Source organism: Stegodyphus dumicola, chromosome 2, assembly GCF_044657685.1.
Source record: "Stegodyphus dumicola isolate Sdum_Otavi_A_Nest chromosome 2, ASM4465768v1".
Taxonomy (NCBI): Eukaryota; Metazoa; Arthropoda; class Arachnida; order Araneae; family Eresidae; genus Stegodyphus; species Stegodyphus dumicola.
The window spans coordinates 149895942-149911692 of NC_140769.1; the positions used below are offsets into that span (position 1 = coordinate 149895942).

General features: G+C 29.4%; 1 long non-coding RNA gene across 1 annotated transcript in view; it reads right to left on the reverse strand.

The window, feature by feature from the left end:
• The window catches only part of LOC118184014 (uncharacterized), a 52738-nt gene extending 38272 nt beyond the window's left edge, over positions 1-14466 (reverse strand). Inside the window, exon 1 of the long non-coding RNA XR_004757337.2 lies at positions 14334-14466. This is a non-coding gene — a long non-coding RNA (uncharacterized LOC118184014). The remainder of the gene's footprint in view (positions 1-14333) is intronic.
• Positions 14467-15751: the final 1285 nt, after the last annotated feature.

Sequence of the window (15751 nt, forward strand, 5' to 3'; positions counted from 1 at the left end):
GAGTTTGGCGTAAATTTTGAATAGAACTCTATCGATTCCCAGAACGATCAGCCACAGACCCATCTTCTTCAGGAAACGATTTTTTTTTTTTTTTTTTTTTTTTTTTAATTTTTTAAAGAACTGCAAGAGTGCCCTGAGTGCCAAAAATTCTGAAACCGGGCTTTTTCATGAAGAAACTATTTTTTAGTGATGGAAGTGCCGGAGATAATTTATTTATTTCAATAGCAAATATGATGTAATAAAAATGTTGGCTCCAATAAATTATGCATTAAAATAAATGAACTTTAAATTTCAAAGTTGATCCATATAACTCATATAAATCTACATAATTTACAATATGCGATGCTATAGCAGACCTGCTTATAAGAACGAAACAAAAGCAGACGTGATTTTTTTAAACTTTATTCTTAGGTTATGGTAAGAAAAAATGGACTAATTTTCTTTAGCTCTTTGACAAGAACAGATGCAAATGATTACCTGTTATTTCATCTTTAGTTCAAAGAAATTGTATAAGAAATTGCTGTTACTGTACTTGCATGTCAAAATGAAAGTGAATATAAAACATAATTCGCATTAAAAAAAAGATAAAATAAAATATTTGAACAATATTATGAAAATGGAAAATACTGTCTTCTCGGGGAAAAAAAAAAAAAAAAAAAATTATAATGCCAAGAATGCTTCCCGATAGATGGCAGCTTTATTATACTTTAATCGGCTAATGTTTGGACTCGTTTATCCGAATTAATCTAAGCAGCGACATACGCACGGCCCATTTTTTAAAAAATAGCGGTTAATCTTTGGATTATGGTAACTTGGCGATTTTTTAGCAAAAATTTGGCGACCAACCCTGCTACAGCAACCTGCTAGTTTTTGTTTGGACGCCATTTTGATTTCACGAAGTAAAGGCATTTTTTTTTACTCAACATTTTTTTTCCAACAATCTGCTAGCCGAATTACGCTTATGCTAGAACTTTTATGGAACAAAAGTGCTTAATCATGACGAAGACTAGGTGAGAAATTGGGAGAAAGTGCAGAATCGCAAACTGCTTGCCGCGTTTTTAAGAATTGCACATACACGGTAACCATATACACGTCGACCTATTTTCGCTTATAAAAACATCCCAGAATTGCACAAAAATGGCATTACGTACTTTCTTGACTTTATCCATGTACACTGCTAAAGTCCTAGCTAGTAACCTTTATCGCCTTACCAAAATGTCGCCAAACTACCTGTTACCATATTCCAAAGATTAGCCAAAATAGCATATGACCAGACATATATTCATAAAACGAAACTTATTTTTGAGCATATAAATTTCAAAATTAATGTTATTTTAAGCATAAAATTTTGATTCTTTTAAAATATATACATTAAATAAAATTCATCTGTAATTTCAAAAAACTTTGGTTTTTTTTTAATTTTTTGTTATAATTGTCTTCTTTAAAATACTAAAAGAGCCAGTTTGTTATGACTCTCGTTGTTAAAGCTAAAAATTAGGCAAATAGGCTACTTTCGTTTGCGTAGATTTTGAAAAAATCTCTATCATTTTCGAGGGCGTTCACACAGAGGTCGTTCTTCAGAAGCTAAAATATATAAACTTTATTGTAACTGATGTATCATTTTGAATATCTTGAAAAAAAAAAAATAATTTTCTTACAAAATTAGCTTTTTTTTTTTTTTTTTTTTTTTATTATTATTATTATTTTAAAGATGCATTTGCTTTTTATTTGCCAAATTTCTTCACAATTTCTTCGAAGTAACAATGACGGGGAATAAAATATTGATATTTTAAAGAAATCAGTTTGCTAGATCAATAGAGGGCAGCACTACCTTTTCAAAGTTTAGTTTAAATATAAGTTTTAAGCAGTTTCATGTTGCGCAGGCTTTGTCGAGTGGTTACTTCGTAAGTACTGAATTCGAGTTTCGGCAACTGCTTCACAGGCCACTGACACAATCCTGCGTTTTGGCATCGTGAATGACTTTTATAGACGAATATTTAATATTTTCTCGAATTTGGATAAATTTAAGCAATGGAATTTTCAATGAGAAATTTTTTGCTCATTCGGCTTAAATTCCTCGCTTCGCTTGTTATGTGTTCGAGTCCCGAAAGAAGAGACGCTTTATGTAAAACGTTTTAGCAGTTACGTACTTTTCCATTTGTTTCTTCAGTCTGTATATTTGAAAAAAGAAAACAGCGAAATCGGCACGATTAAATCGCAAGGAAAATTATAGTTTATTTATTTATTAATCAACAAACATTCTTTATTTTCAATATCATAGGAAGAATATTGCCCTTTGATTTATTTAAGCTTCAATCTAATATTAAATATTGAAAATGAGTTATATTAATCGGATTTTTTTAAATTTTTACGCATATTTAGAAAAGAACTTTGAAATAAATAATTTTTTAACGATTAGTTTATTCTATCTACAACATCATTTTAAAATTAAAGCGCTGTTTTTTAAAATTAGACGGAAAAGGGACTTCAATCAGGCGCAAATTTTGAATAAAACTTTGTCGATTTCGACGGCGATCACACACAAGTCTGTCTTGTTCAGGAGCGGGGAAGGGAAATTGCGTTTGACACAAATTTTAAATAATACCGTGGATTCCCAGAGTGAACAGACGCAGACCCCTCTTCTTCAGTGACGCAAACATTTTCAGCCCGAATGGGCAATATGAAAAGGCTATTAATTTCAGAAAGGGATATTAATTTCGTTTTGGCATTTTGCGTTAGTTCACTATAAACTGCGTTTCATTTCTCATATTGTTGCCACCAAATATAACAGCCCTACATTACATTTTAAGAAATTGTATAATGAAGGAATTGCACGAATGCATTTATGTTTCTCACACTGTGAAGAAACAACGGTACCTAGAGACATCAAATTCTGAATAACATAGTCCTCCACTCGAATATGGGCATGGGCATCTGAAAGCCGAAATTTGCAACTTGGAATTTGTTTTATAATACATTTCATATTTTGTAAAACTTTAACGAATTTTTGGTTATCAAACTCAACGCTTTAAAAGCGAACGATAGCAAAACTGTACGAAAAAAGAAAAGATTATCTTTTTTCGTACAGTTTTGCTATCGTTCGCTTTTAAAGCATTTTTATCTGTAGAGCGCGAGACTGTGTATTGGAAATTCTAAATATATGCTCTTTTTTAATTATTTTGTGATATAGCTTTGAATTGAATTTTATGATTTAAGTGCGAAGAACATTGTATTCAATAAATAAAGTTAACACACAAAAAACGTTAAAAAATTCCTTTCGGGCGTAACATAATATTTGAAAGCTTCCTGAATTATTTATTTATTTTTTTAACTGGAAGAATGTCGAGAGTACGAAAAATGATGGTGCCAAACTTTTTCAGTGCAATTCTTTTGGTTAGTTTAAATAATTTATTGATTTAATAAGATATAATTTATTGATTTCAAAAGCAAATATGATGTGATAAAAAATGCTGGCTCCAATAATTTATGAATTATTCAGCGTTAAATATCAAATTTATTCTATATAACTTGTGTAAGTTCAATATAATTATAATATGCTAACGTAAGTATTTTACGCTAACGTTAGAGTACAATTTGTCTTTAAGGAAGTACAAAAGAAGACATGACGTTTTATCACTTCATTAGGTAATCGAAAAGAAAAATGGAGTGAGTTTCATCAGCTCTTTGACAAGCAGAGACACAAATGACAGCTTGTAAATTCATTTACAGTTTAAATAAATTGCATAAGAAAATACTGTTATTGTATTTGCATTTCCAAAATGAAAGGGAATATAAAGTTCTGCGAACTTGGCAATTGCATTTAAAGCAAAATTTTTTAACAACATTCTAAAAATGGAAATACATGTCTCTTCCAAAAAAGAAAATAATAATGGTAAGATTGTGTACCGGTAGATGGCAGTTTTATTGTATTCTGATCCGCATATGTTTGGAACTTGATATTTCAATTTAATCCAAGCAGCAATATTTAGTTACTGATTAGGTCATTTTAATTAACAAAGCAAAGCACACAAGACTGTCGGCAGCACTTGGATTTACACATTTTTTAAAAGTAGCACACAGTCAGACATACATTCCTAAAATGAAACTCATTTTTAACTACGTAAATTTCAAAATTAATACTATTTTTAACATTAACATTAAATTTTTCTGTTTTAAAATTTTTGTACTATTTTGAATCAGATACAGGGAATAAAATTCATCTGTAATTTTGAAACAACTGTTAACTTTTTTTTTACTTTGTTATAATTCCTGTTTTTAAAGTTTAAAATTAGGCAAACAGTTTAGTTTGGCGCGTATTTTGGAAAAATACTCCATCGATTTCGAAGGCGATAAGAAATAGGTTCCTCTTCTTCAGGAGCTAAAAGGTGTAAACTTTAATGTAACCGAAATATCATTTTGAACATTTAAAAGGCTGTGAAATCTTAACTTACAAAATACACCGTTTTTTAAATTTTTAAGAACGTTTAACTTGGTTTGTGTGTTTGTTTGTGTCAAGCCTTGAAATTAATTTTTGAGCCACTTCTACTAATCCATTTTCTCCTCAATTTTTGGTGCATACGGGCATGAGAATCCAATATTCTACGAGAATATTTTCCAAAATTTGGAAATTTATTTATTTAATTAAACTTATTCACGATTATCCTTGTTTAGCAATCAGATTACTCAGCGCAAATTTTCGATCTTTACTCAATGGGTAGTTCAAATAATAATCTTCCAAATGGAAAATTTTGGGTATTTCTGAAAAATTTATAGAATTTTAAATGTTCTCAAAAACGTTAAATTTGTTTAGTATCTACAACTGCTAACGACGACATAATTTTAAATGAAAAGATTTAATCCGTCGTTGTTATCAAACTCATAGTTTTAAGTGACAGTAAAATCAGATTTCTAAATCAAACGGAAAATGAAATCTAGAATGTAAATATATGCTATGGTATGCATTGGCAGTCCTTGGGGGTGGGGGGTGATGATACCTACTTTGACATTCCCATCAAAATGAGCATTTCCCAAGAAAAAATTCAGTTATTCTTAAAAATTAGTATTTTTTAAGCAATTATCATTTTTATCGTGACATGCAGAATGATGTAGTTTGGAAAAGGAATGAAAATGATATGCATAAAACAAAAAAGTCTGCATATCATTTTCATTTGCTATAAAATGTACTACGGAAATTTTTCTTTTTGTTATATAATATCCTAAGGAAATCCTGCAACACAAAAAAAGAGAACTTGTTTTTGTGCGGCAGGATTTACTTCATAAATAGAAACTGAACTGCCTCTTTCGAGAGTCTAAACCACATGTTAACAATCTAATTTCATTGAAAAAATTTAAAAATGCGAAATATTAATGACAGCATTTGAGAGAGTTCCTGATTTCAGGAGGGCAAATGAGGCATATGCCCCTAGCACTCACTTCTAAGGGGCCTTTCTAATCCTCCTAGTTTTTAAAATATGCATATTTTCAATTTTAGGTATTTATTGCAATAAAAATTACTAGCCTCTTAACAAATTATCAGACGTATTAACAATCAGACTCTGACTTATGGTATAAATTTGTTAACTGAAGAAAATATCCTTTTGAGAGCGAAAGTATTTGTCAGATCAAAGACAATCGTGCAGAATCCCGAAACTAATTTAATAGCAATATATCTTTATAGATGGCAGCACGACCGACCCTAAATTCAGTTAAAATACAAATTGTAAGCATTTTAACATCGCGCAGGCTTTGTCGAGTGGTTACTTCGCAAGTACAGAATTTAAGTTTCCGCAACTGCTTCAGAGACCACTGACGCAATCCTGCGTTTTTGCATCGTGAATAACCTGTGTACTGAGCATTTAAAACTTTTGCGAGTATGGGATAAATTTAAATAACTGAATTTTCAGCCAGAAATTTTTTACTCATTTTGGCTTAAATTTCTCGCCTCGCTTGTTAAGTGTTCGAATCCCGAAAGAAGAGACGCTTTATTTTTCCAGTTGTTATTTCAGTTTCTATATTACAACAAAAAAAAAAAAAAAGAGAGAGAGAGAGAGAGAGAGAAAAGGGGGACACAATCATCACAATTAATTTTTCGTTTGCAAGCGAAATTATCATTTATTTATTTCATCTTTAATCAACAAACCTTTTTTTTTTTTTTTCCCAGTATCATAGCAAGAAGATTGTCGTTCTAGTCATTTAATTTCCAATCTTTTATTATGAATTGAAGATCAATTATATTAGATGAAATATTTTTATTTTTAACCCATATTTATAAAGGAACTTTCATTTTTTTAACAATGATTAGTTTATTCTACCTACAGCATAGTTCAAGCAGTGCTTTTTAAAATTAGGCAGGAAAGGGACTTTAATCGGAAGCACATTTTCAATAAAACTCTGTTGATTTCGACGGAAATTAAACACAAATCCCTTTTGTCAGAAAAAAAAAGGTGTTTGAGTTTGATTAAAATTTTGCATAAAACTCTATGGATTTCTAGTGTGAGCAGACGCAGACCCCTTTTCTTCAAGAACCGAAAGAAATTTCTTTTAATTTTTTGAAAGAACTGGAGGAGTGCCCAGGGTTCCAAAAAAGCTGGACTTTTTCAAGAAGGAATTATTTATAGTTATAGAAGTGCAATTTCTGTAGTGAAATCAAGATAGAATTTATTGATTTCAATAGTAATTATGATGTGATAAAATTGCTGGCTAATAGAAGTTATGATTTTTGTCATTTTTAAATTTCAAACTCTATATAATTACATAAGCTCAATATAATTTATAATATCCTAACATAAGTATTAATATTACACTAACGTTATAGTACAACTGCTTTTATAAAGTAACAAATGCAGACAGGAATTTTTATACTTTATTGTAAGGTAGTCGGTAATAAAAATAGATACATTTTCGTTAGCTCTTTGACAAGCGCACATGATAACCTTTAATTTCATATTCTGTTCAAAGAATTTACGTAAAAAGAGGCTGTTATTGTATCTGTATTTCAAATTGAAAGTTGCATGCTTCGCAACAGAATTTAAACTAAAATTTTTGAACAATTGTCAAAATGGAAAATATTATTGTCTCTGTAAAAGAAAATAATAATGACAAGTACACCGTTAGATGGCAGCTTTATTGTACTGTGACCCGCTTAAGTTTGGAATTTCGTTTATCGGAAATAATGCAAGCAGTAACATTTAGTAATTGCGTGATTTTAAATAATAAGGCGATGCAAACGAGATGTCGGTATAATTCGGATTTAGGCACTTTTTAAAAATACCGTATGGTCAGACATATATTTATAAAATGAAACTCATTTTTGATCACGTAAATTTCAAAATTAATACTATTTTAAGTATTAAATTTTAAATTTTTTCTTTTAAAAATTTTAGATTATTTTAAATCAGATACAGGGAATAAAATTTATCTGTAATTTTAAAACGATTGTTAATTTTTTCTTTTTTGTTATAATTCTATTTTTTAAAGTTTAAAATTGGGCAAACAGCAACCTCAGTTTGACGCAGATTTCGGAAAATAAACCTATCGATTTCGAAGGCAGTAGGACATACGTCCCTCTTCTTCAGAAGCTAAATAGTATAAACTTTAATATAATTGAAATTTCATTTTGAATATTTAAAAGGCAGTAATTTTCTTATAAAATGCATCGTTTTTTAAATTTTAAATAAATCGTTAGCTTGGTCTGCATGTTTTCTTTGTGTGTCAAGCTTTGAAATTAATCAGATTTTTTTTTTTTTTTAACTCCCTTCTACTAACTCATTTTTTCTGGAATTTTTCATGCATTCGTACATGAGAATACAATATTCTACGAGAATATTTTCCAGAATTTGAAAATTTATTTATTTATTTAAACGTGATTTTTTCGCGATTATCCTTGTTTAGCAATCCGGCTTTAATCAACCTAAATTTTCGATTATTGCCCAAAGAGTACTACAAATAATAATTTTGCAAATAGAAAATTTTCGCAATTTTGAGTTTGAAATTATCGTACTTTCCGTTCCAGTAGCGCCGATTGATCAAGATTTTATGAAAATACAGCAAAGCATCTTGTTAGTAACGTTGTCATAATTTTATTATTTTGGTTTTTATGGCAGGGCGAGGAAAAAGACATGGTGCCAAATGCATTAAGGGCACCTTGTTCTGTTTCACTATATAGCGAATCCATTCTGTTTTGGTGATTACGGCAAAGCCTCGAGGGCTATCTGCCTAAGGGATGGGAGGGCTTCGTAGAGGACTTTCTACGGGAAACTTGGTTTTATACACTTTACATTGGGGAAAACCACGAAAACGCTCATGCAGCCATTCCGTTCGTGGGATTCGAAACTCGAACCGAACTACCAGTGTTCGGCGACTTTACCGCTCTGCAGCTGATGGGCTCTGCGCATCCTTTTTGAATCGAGCAGCCGAACGGTAAAGTCGCAGAACACTGGTAATTCGCTCCGAAGTTTGAATCCCGCGAACGGGCGGTCTGCATGGACGTTTTTGTGGTTTTTCTCATATGTAACGTGTTTACGAGCCAGTTACCCTTACAAAGTCCGCCATAAAGACATCCTTTTCCTTAGGCAGATAGCCCTCGAAGTTTTGCCGTAATCACATAAATCAAACCAAACCTCTCTGAGACGACAATTCTGTATTCCACATAGTTTTAGTCTTAGGTCATCTTAGGTTTTATGAATCTTTATCTTCTCAAGAATACTGGTTATTTTCAAAAATGGTCATCTCTGAAAGGTGGTTGCCGACAAGTTTTCACTACGCTTTTATATGTTATGCATAGATATATTCTGATTAGCGAATCTGTTTTCTATTTTTTTAGCCTTAGTAATTTATATATATATATATAAATTTAAGAAATATTCTCTATTATATAAAGCTAATTTAAATTTTAAATTATGAAAATTCAGTTGTGTACAAATAAAAGATTAATTATATATATCTCATTTTAGTAGAATTATAATTAAAATTGTTATATTTCCCCGTGCAATGCAGCTCGAGAAAAATTTTAAGCTATGTCGGAAAAGTAACAATACAGCAGCGCCTGCATTTAATATTAAGTAAATGGGTATCTCGGTCATTTGTATCGAAATTGAATAAATGTAATTGACCACTACGTTAGCTGTAACAGTCATTCTATCCTTTTATTGCTTTCCAGTCATTTCGAGAAGCAGAAAGAGCTAGAAATATCTCTAGTGCTAGAAATATCCGGTTGAAATCTATAAAAGGCCGATACGAGTAGTTATTTCCTCGTGAATTGAGAAATCCGAATGAGGTTTCTCTTTAGATGTGCTTTGCATTGCGTTGTATTTAACGTTTTCAGTAGTTTGAAGTATAATTACTGATTATATTGCGTGACATTGTGAACACTTTCAGGAATATTTCTGAGGAAAATTCCAGAGTTCTGATATATTTCTTTTGATAAAAATAAATTTTATGAACCTATTATCGAACTTGATCATTCAATCTGTTACGAATCCGTACGCAAGCAGCAATGCATATTATTTTACTTTACTAAAATAAAACATTAAATTTTGTAATTTACGAATTTCTTCCCCCTTCTTATGTATTGGAACACATGTGTGCATTTTCTCCACCTTCAGTTATCAGCTGTATGTTATAAACCAGTAGAATAGTTATAAACCAGCTAGAAACGCAATTGATTTTATGCAATTCAGTATCAAGTGAAATCTTGAAACTGGAACACTTACACGCTATGTAGTTTTCATTCAAAGCGGAGCTCAGATAATGTACCTCGAATTATTTTTCATGCTAAGTTATTTATGCAAATAATATAAGTCCTGGTAATGTTTTTGTAATAAAATGCATGTTAGTAATTGATTTCTGATTTCCGTTATATCTTGATGTTGCTGCCAAAGATATTCGATCACGAATTTTTTGCTACGTTTGTGTCTATGAATAGATTAGACTATTTCTCCGTGTACTAGCAGGATTTGATAATGATTTATCCAATTTTGAATGAAAAATTATAGATAGGAATAGTGTACGATTTTGTAATACAAATAAAAATATAAAGCTGTCTATTTTATATTCATATATATTTATAATATAATTACAAAACAATTCTTTTGAAAACTAAACACAAACATGCCTTGTCATTTTCGCACATTAAGCTGCATAAAAATTATCATCAAAGTCATAAAGCAAGAAATTTAGAACTAAAATTTCACAAAGACCAGAAATTGAAATTCATAAATAAACATATAAATACAACAATTAATTTAAAAATGTTAAAGCCAAAACATTCCAAATAAGCATTGAAATTTTTAAAGTAAATTAAACAAAAACAGAAGAGGAATTCAATCAATCTCAATGTCACTTCATCAGGGGGGGGGGGAGGAACTTTGAAACTAATTGAAATCTCTATTCTACAAAAATCCTTGTTTTTCTGTATTCAAAATTAGCCGATGAACCATTTCAATATTTTACACTATGTACGTATACACATAATATGAAGCGTAAAATAATTTATATCATTTTTACGTAACTATGAAAGTACCAAAAAAGCTTAAAATATGGTATTTTTAAAAAGCGAAGTTAAATTCTGGTCGCCTTGGCAAAAAGACACTTGTTGTTGTTGCACCAACTGTCTTAATTCACTAATAGTTTTATATGTAAACAAATGACTGCCTCGTTAGGCTTAGCATGACTTAAACTTTTAAGTTATTGATAATTTCACAATTATTGTATGCAGATTAACTAAAGTATAAAAGCCTTACCCGGAACATAAGAAAAATACAATTCAATCACTTTTAAAGCACAAAATGCACAATTAAACAACATACAAGAGTAAGAAAACAGAGCTCACTGAGCCTTGTAAAAATGTATACACACACACACATATAATAATAATAATAATAATAATAATATATGTATATATATATATATTTGCTGCGGCTGATTGGAAAGAAAAGAGAGGTGAGCAACCAGTTGTTATGGCAGTCCCATATACAGCATTTCAACGTTCTATGGTTCATCATGTTTGGATTATTCAAGATGCGTACATCGCAGAGACGTTATAAGAAAATACCTTCTGAATCCATTTTACAATCCGTTTTGTATTAAAGAGTATTTTATTCTGCCCCTACATACAAATGTCACTCAAAAAATCATCTAAATTATATTCGAGAAAGGTCAAAATGAATATTTTCGATGAAATGTAATACCAGAATTTTTTTTTGCGATTACAATACTTTCATTACTTCCAACAAGGAATTTAAAAAGAAAAAAAAAAAAAAAAGAAAAAAGAAAAAAGAAAAAAATGCTTTAACTCTATTAGCTTTTTAAAATGAAAGTGAATGTAAAGTTTTGCATAGTTCGCAATAATTTTACAGGTAACATTTTTGAACAAGATTGTCAAAATGATAAATATTTTCTTCTCTGAAAAAGAAATTAATAATGGTAAGAATGCTTACCGATAGAGGGCAGCTTTATTGTACTGTGATCGGGTATGTTTGGAACTTCGTTTATCTGAATTAATCCAAGCAGCAATATTTAGTTACCGATTGTTTAATTTTAGTTAAAAAAGTGAAGTACCGAAGACTGTCGGCAGCATTCGGATTTATAAATTTTTCAAAAATAGCATATGGCCAGACATATATTGATAAAATGTAAACTAATTTTTGACTATAAGTTTTAAAATTAATGCTATTCTAAGAGTTAAATTATAAATTTGTTCTTTGAAACTAGATATTATTGTAACTTTTTAAATTAGATATTATTCCTTTTAAATTAGATACAGAAAGCAAAAATTCATCTGTAATTTTAAAACAATTTTTAGATTTTTCATTTTTGTTATAACTGTCTTTTTTAAAACACTAAAACACACAGTTTGTTATAATTGTCTTTTTTAAAGTTTAAAATTAAGCAAACAGGCCTTAGTTTACGTAGATTTTGGAAAAAGAACTCTATCGATTTCCAGGCTATTAGATACAGGTCCCTTTTCTTCAGAAGTTAAAATGTATAAACTTTGATATAACTGATGTATTATTTTTAATATTTAAATATAATTTTTTTATAAAATACGCAGTTTTTTTATTTTAAAGAAGTCTGACATTTATTTGACAAATTTCTTCAAAGTTTCTTAAAATTGATGAACAAAAGGTTGTTGTTGAAATTTTAAAGTGTTGAACAAAAGGTTGAAATTTTAAAGAAATCAATTTACTGAATTCTTGTTTTCAGTATTTGGTGTCAGCAAAATAGCAGAAATATTCCTGAAAACTTATTCGTTGATTAAATACTGAAAAACAAAACATTCTAGAAATTCAAATTCAGATTTTCTTTTCCCATAAAAAAATATCTGAATTTATTTATATAATGGACTTTTGAGATAAAGTATCATTTGATATTTGTCTCGTATTTCGCTTAAATAAGAATTATCAATTTAGATTTTTTTTTAATATAATTTTATTCTTTAATGTTATAAAGCAAACTAGAAGGGAGAAAAATTTTATATTTTTCTTTAATCAATTTTCTCTGAAAACAATTTATTTCTGTTAAAACTTCCTTTATTTAGCATTCTTTATCTGTTTGAACTCAAGTAAGGAATTTCATACAAGTATTGCCAATTTCCAGAACAGAAGGTAAAAATTTCAGATCCCGAAATTTAACAGAGCATCAAAACTGATAAATTCAAATTTTTTGGAACACTGCAAACAGTGTCAAATAAGTTCTGAATAATTAAAACTATATGCATTGCAACATTTTATTTATTAAAATATTAACAGAGGTTATAAAATAAATTGTTTATTATAGTACTTCATCTGCAACAAAATTTTAAAATAGGCAATATGCAAAAATAAATAAAATAGAAATTTCTCAATTCGTTCTATGAATAAAAATTTCATTTCAATGAATATCTGCTCTGAGAGTAATTATAAAGTCAAGGTCCTTCAGATTCTGTTGTTTTTTGCTACATTATTAATGGAAACGTATTTGCTGAAATGAAAAATGAAATTGAAATTAATGAAAAGATATTGCTATACGAGTTTAAAACGACTTAAATATGGATTATTAAAGTAGATATATATGTATTGTCACAGATATCAAGGAGTAAAATTATATTAATTCAATATTCAAATTTTTTTTTTTTTTTTTTTTTTTTTTTTTTTTTTTTTTTTTTTTTTTTTTTTTTTTTTGGCGTATTATTTATCATAGTCAGTAATGTAAGTCTTCTAACAATTCTTCATCTTATCATCATTTATTTACATAGAACCAAAATATATAAGCAAAAAACTATATATTATTATATACAGGGTGACTTCTAATTCATGGTACAAACTTTGAGAATTGGTACAGAACATTGTAATAATCATCACATTTTGTAAATTAATTTTAATTTACTTTAATTAATTTTTTATATTAAATTAAGTTTGTAAATTAATTTTTGTGAATTAATCACATTTTTTAAATTAATTTCCACTTGTAAACGAGGTTATAAAAATAAAACAATTTCTCTATCAAACACTGAAAACAATTTTTTTTAAAAAAAATATATAAATATGTTTAGTATTTTCGCGCATAAAGCTGGTGAAAAATTATCATTAAAGACATAAAGTAAGAAATTTAGAATTTTCACAATGACCAAAAATTGAAATTCATAATTAGTCAATTTCAAATAATCCTATAAATGCAACAAAGAATTTAAAAAAAAAATTAAAACCAAAACTTTTCAAACAAGCAAAACGCCACTTAAAAAAAATAATGAAATTTAAAGAAAATGAAAATAACAAAAGAGGAATTCAGTCAACTTCAATGCAACTTTGTCAAGGGGACGGAACATTGAAATCAATTGAAATCTCTCTTCTACAAAAATCCTTGCTTTTCTGTGTCCAGAATTAGCCGATGAACCATTTCAATGTATTTTAATTATAATAGTTCACCCGAAAATTCTGGCCCTTCCCCAAAGGGAAAAACAAGCCCTTACCCAAAGCAAGGTAAATTTTAATTAGAATCTTGTACGTTAAGTAAAAAGAATTCTATTTTGTTTAAAGAATTGAAACCGAAAGTGAAAAATTAAAACACTTCAGTGAAAAATATAAATCAAAATTTTATCTTTAAACAATAGCATATAACCCAAAGAATTTTAATCTTTAGGGTAATTATATGAAAAGACTTAATCAAAACTCACAAAAAAATATTTTAAATTTATTAATTATGAATTTCAAAATTTTTGGTCTTTGTGAAACATTAATTCTAAATTTCTTACTTTATGTCTTTAAGAATTATACATAAACAATATATATGTGTGTGTGTGTGTGTGTGTGTGTGTGTATTAACAAATTATATAAGCAGAAAAATATTATTTGACTTACATATATGGTACATTTTGATAATAACTTTTTGTTTTATCGACACCATCATAATAATGCACATCTACTAATTTCTACAGAGATATTTTACTTATGTCTCAAACCCACGAACGCAGTAACTAAGAATATATCTTTCCTCATAAGAAGATGATAGGTTAATTGTATTTTAACGAAGGTAGTAGATAAGGCTACGCCTAACGTTTAAAGGAAAGTAAGGTTTCTGAAAGAAGAAGTTTGAGGAAATCAGTCAAACTAAGAACGCAGTACTGTTACAAACAAAAGCATATACATATAAATAATGCTTCCAAAATTATCATGTGAAAAACGAGCGTGTGCATGAAGTATAAATTATTAAGTTATTGCTCGTTGATACACCAATTCATTACAAACGCAGTGAACTTAACAATGATAATCAAAGAAAATTGCACTACTAAATGTGTACTTATGTGTAAAATTAACTTTGTTAAAAACTTATAAATTAACTCACTTTTTATTATACGTTGGAAAGAAAAATCGGAGGAACAGTTATGAAAAGATGCTTTACGTAAAATCTGTTAACTGAAGTCTAACGAAAGGAAATTCGTTTGTAGCTTAATGTAAATGTTGTTCTGGTGCTCAATGGGTTTCACCTTTTTTATAGTCTGTTACTTTAAAATAGACTTTTAAAGGCCATTGCCAGCCCAACTCCATTTGAGATCTAACTCGTGTCCTCATGACAGGACAGCATTTAATTTCTGCACTTAATTTGAGGCTGCAGTTCAATTCAGACTTCATTCGTGCGTGTTTCGTGAAGCGGAACACGCTAAACTGAAAGAAAGTGGGTAAAAAGGAGTAAGGCTAGTCGATCTTTTCACCGCAGCTGTTGTTCTCATGGTTGCCAGTCGAATCGAGTAGCGAAAAATAATTTCTTTTTTTTATTTTTAAATAACAGATTACAAATAGAAAAATACAAATTTGCCTGTTCTATCGATAGGTGAGAAAAGGAGTGCAAAGGATTGTTTCAAATTCGGATTCCAAGGATTATATAAGTAGCTGGATAATGGTTTGCGTGTAGAAGGTGGAACATGCCGTTGAAAAGACATCTGACGGATTATGAAAATGGCGTACGATAGGACGACTGACAACAGGAGAGACACTAACATAGGTTTGCAAAGAGCTGAAAATTTGCAGAAACCCTCATGTCAGAAATCTGAAAACGGTTTAAAGACAATAGATATGTATGCGGACAACCATGTAAGATCGAAAATGGACCACATAAGACTCCCAGTATCATTATTTTGCAACGATTGGTAAACGAAATACAGAACTCACATCATCCCGGACTGCAAGGAACTTGCAGCAGCTACAGGATCTTGACTACCTTTCAGGCATACTCGACTATCTCAATCCAAATGTACCGTGAATAACAGGCTACATAAAAG